Raw genomic sequence first — 4430 nt, forward strand, 5'->3', positions numbered from 1 at the left:
TTCCAAAATCGTGAATACGAAGAACAACGATGCAAGAATTATGGAAAGGTTTCTGTCATCACTGATGAAACTTTGTACCTTTGTACCGTTGAAAATCTTGGACGACGCTTTCGATGTTTTGCGTAATGATTCAATTGAAATATCTCGATAAAAGTTGTCTTATTTGGTGAATTCCTCAGAGGATATCAACAGATCCACTTTTGATGCAAACCACAATTCACAAATTCTTCAGGCATCATTTCTATAATAACATCAGGACACCTACTAAAACCTTCCTAGCAATTGTTTCATACAGTTGCGCTTCTCTCGGCTCGCGAGAGAGAGAGAGAGAGAGAGAGAGAGAGAGAGAGAGAGAGAGAGAGAGAGAGAGAGGGGGGTGAGGGGGGACGAATACAGCTTTATAGTTTTTCAGAGGCACTGTCATCCATCCCAAAGTCGACTATATACCAGTAAGTTATTTCAGCCAAAGCTCAGAAATTAAACTTGCTTTATTTGCAGTTTACTGAATAGTGGAAATATAGCAATATAAACTTATATTTCCTCTCAAAATTGACAGAATGTAATAATTGACAGCGTCCTAAGTTACGTCTGACACACCAACAGCCAAATGAATAATTTTCTTAGAACTATAAGAGAAAAGAAACGCTTATATTGCAGAAGATTCCTTCTAAGAAATAACTGGCTAAATAAAGAATGTGGAATGAAAACCTGGAATAAGAAACAGGTTGAGCCTCGTCCCTTAAGAAAATTGGGAAACGCGAGTCATCAGACAGAGGACACAGTCACTGGACAAATGAAATGCGTTTTCAGTCTGAGATAAGGAAGGCGACAGTTATCAGGCACAAAAAGGACAATCACAGTCATTAAACAGAAAGGAGAAAAATCATTTGACAAGAGGAAATTAGTCTTACAGATGAAATAATATGACGACAGAGAGAGAGCGCGCAAGCATAGACCTATCGATAGAGATACTTAATTCATTATATTTACTTTGAGAGATTAAGTGATAGTATTTTTTCAAATGTTTCAAAAGGGAGAGAGAGAGAGAGAGAGAGAGAGAGAGAGAGAGAGAGAGAGAGAGAGAGAGAGAGAATAGGCCTATCTTTTGGGAATACTTAATTCATTATATTTACTTTGAGAGATTGAGTGATAATATTTTTTCAAATGTGTTTTAAGAGTGGAGAGAGAGAGAGAGAGAGAGAGAGAGAGAGAGAGAGAGAGAGAGAGAGAGAGAGAGGAGCAAAATCTGTACATGTGAAAGCTTAGGTCTATCTATAACTACTTAATTTCATTATATTTTCTTTCGGAGATTGAGTGGTAATATATATTTTTTTAAGTATGTTTTAGAAGTGGAGAGAGAGAGAGAGAGAGAGAGAGAGAGAGAGAGAGAGAGAGAGAGAGAGAGAGAGAGAATTATAGAACTGGTGGCGGACTTGTGACAGGGAAGGCAGAAGAAAAATATAATGAATAAGTATCTCTATCGATAGGCCTATGCTTGCGCGATATGATACGACTGCCAAGATCGTGCTGCACTATGCTAGATAAAATTTGAAGGATTATAATAATCAAGTTAATTCTCTAAGAAATTCATACCCTAATCTTGATTACATTCAACAGTTGCCGTAGGTAGCATTCAAAGATTGTAAAAAGACGGGGAAAATCTTAGACACAGGGTGTGGTCATTCACGAAAAAAGCTGTGTTAAATAAAAATATTTATTACCACAAATAACTCGATATGTATTGTACAGGCAAATAAAGTTTTATATCGTGGGAGATCTTTCAGCCTCGCGGCAAAGAAATGCAGTCGTGTAGGGCTGTAGGCTACTACGAACTGCTTTGTCATGGGAGCATATAGCCAGAAAATCATTGAGCTGACATGCTACTTTAACCTTGATTAAGATTTATGTTTAAAGACAGTAGCTTTGTAAAGAGCAACTAGCATTCGATCCATGTCAACGTCAAAGTAATCAAAGTGCGATATCCGTTTACGTTAGCCAGTATCCAGTCGACTTGCGCTTTCCCGCTCGAAGTTCTAGGGCTCCTCCTCACATCATAGAAAACGACGCCTTCGCGGATGTCAACTAGATTTGTCCAAACTACCTTAGCCGTCGCAACATTGACTGCCATTGACGTCAGCTAACTTTAATCGCTTTGGAATACAAACATAAGTTTGTAGAAACTAAAATAATTGCATTCACCACTTACGATGAAGCAAAACGAGTAAATATTGTCGTCGTGATACATAGTACTAAAATCAGAAATTCACATTCTATCTTTCAGATCTCTATGAACGAATCCATCTGAGAAATTCCAATTACTTCGGACATATATCGTGTTTTTAAGTATCTGAACGGTTTTGTTTTGCAGTTTTAACTTATATGATATCATTTGCAGTATATTTTCATGTTCTAGAGTAAATTTAGTGATATTATGTCTTTTCAGTAAAAACAAATGGGAAATTGGATGAACGAAAGCTAATGAAAACTGTATCTTCAGTTTTCTTGTCGAGTGTACTATTTGATATTTCTTTCATTTCCACAATTGATCATACTTGTGCATACAGTTATGCAAACCTCTCCTTTGCTCAGTACTATTCAATTATTTAACCTTTCGTGTTCTTCTCCACCAAATAATCTTATTTACTATAATAATGCAGTAGACTTTTCGATAAGGAACTTACAATTTTCAAATATCATTCTTCTAAATTTCTTTGACTCTAGTTTAATGTCTAATTCGTCATTATCACGATACACCCGATTTTGTGAGTTACTCACAAAGATTCTCGAAAGTCAACTTTGCCACCACAAGAACGCTCTGACTGACTGGTCTTCCAGCCATGGCCTGTTGAAGGAAAAAGGATGAAAAGTACAATCAATATTCTTATGGCAATCACTAATCCTACGTAACTGGTGCCTCTCCCTTCGTGCTGCATAATAACTCACTTCTAAGACTGCCAAAGTCATTTCTTTGGAATGTTTGAGAAAACAGAAGTCAAAGGAATGGGGCCCAATGTTCAGAGACAGAATCGCAATAGCAGCAATTACGATTCAACCCCATGAGCTCCTTGCAAGAGTGAGAAAATTGTAGCTTAGGATACTGAAGTCTTCGCAAAACGAAATCCATCATAAATCTGACGAATGTCTCGCACTATGAAGGTGTTTGTCACAGGATAGGAACATAGACATTCCAATCGTGTCCAGATGGAGTCTTAGTGCAGGTGGTGCTCATTCCAAGCAGCTGGGATCTAATGGGAAATGCATGGAAGGGTTGACCCGCCATTTAGAGAGCCTCCTCTCTCTCTCTCTCTCTCTCTCTCTCTCTCTTTCTCTCTCTCTCTCTCTCTCTCTCTCTCTCCCTGATTAGAATCTCTGCAACATTCACTGTGTTGATAAGTCTCAAGTTAAATCCATAGAAGAGCTGTCGCCGCACTATCTCCTTTTATTTGATTTTAACTTATTTTTTGAAATTGTTGTCTTCGTTGAAACATGATATGCAATAATCCGTAATTGGATGAATACACATCAAAATGCTTACGGGCATGCGTGTTCGGTAAGAGAGAGAGAGAGAGAGAGAGAGAGAGAGAGAGAGAGAGAGAGAGCCATGAAAATCTCGTCAGTTTCCATTGGCCTTTCCGAGTTTCTTTCGGGAGAATCTTTCTGGCGATTGAGATAAAGATGTTCAGTTTCACTCTTCGACTTCCTCGACTTTTCCTGTCATTCTACATTAGGCCCAAATAACGCCACATAAAGATTAAGGAAGGAAGGAAGAAAGGAAGGAAGGGAGGAACCTCTCTGCCTCTTAAAGGTGGGAAGATTAATAGAGTCAGGGAAAACAGGGACAGAGATAGAATTCCAGCGCATGGCAGTAACAAGAGAGATGCAGCCAGTGAACCTTGAAGTTGGAGGATGACTGCTATCCTCCTCCATCCCTATTCTTGATCGCACTTTCCCAAGAGATAATCGTCGCAATGTCACGTAACGAATGCATTTGCAAAGATTCAAACTCACGCTCATAAACACATACATTCACCAACACGATGGAAATATAACAATTTTTAACTTCGTAACCAATGACGCTAACACGGAAAAACGAAAGACCAAGAGATAAACAAAGGCAAACACCAGTGAAAAGATCAATAATATAATGAAACTTCTGAGCAAATGCAAAGGGCAGACTCGCTCTTAAGTGAGCAAAGAAGGAAAACCAACAAAAGAAATTTGAAATTCCCAGTGCACAAAGACCACCATGAAAACCATGAATATTCCATTTTTCCAGCCTTGATTTCTTTGCATAATTCTACCATAGCTGAGAAGGAGTGGGAGATTTTATTAAAACTTTTTGGACCCGAGATTTTGAGTTACGCAAACCTTTTAAGAATTGGTTTGAGTCTTAAGTTCTTTTGTCTCGTTCAGTTAGCCATACTCTCATA

Source organism: Macrobrachium nipponense, chromosome 15 (genome assembly GCF_015104395.2).
Source record: "Macrobrachium nipponense isolate FS-2020 chromosome 15, ASM1510439v2, whole genome shotgun sequence".
Classification (NCBI taxonomy): Eukaryota; Metazoa; Arthropoda; class Malacostraca; order Decapoda; family Palaemonidae; genus Macrobrachium; species Macrobrachium nipponense.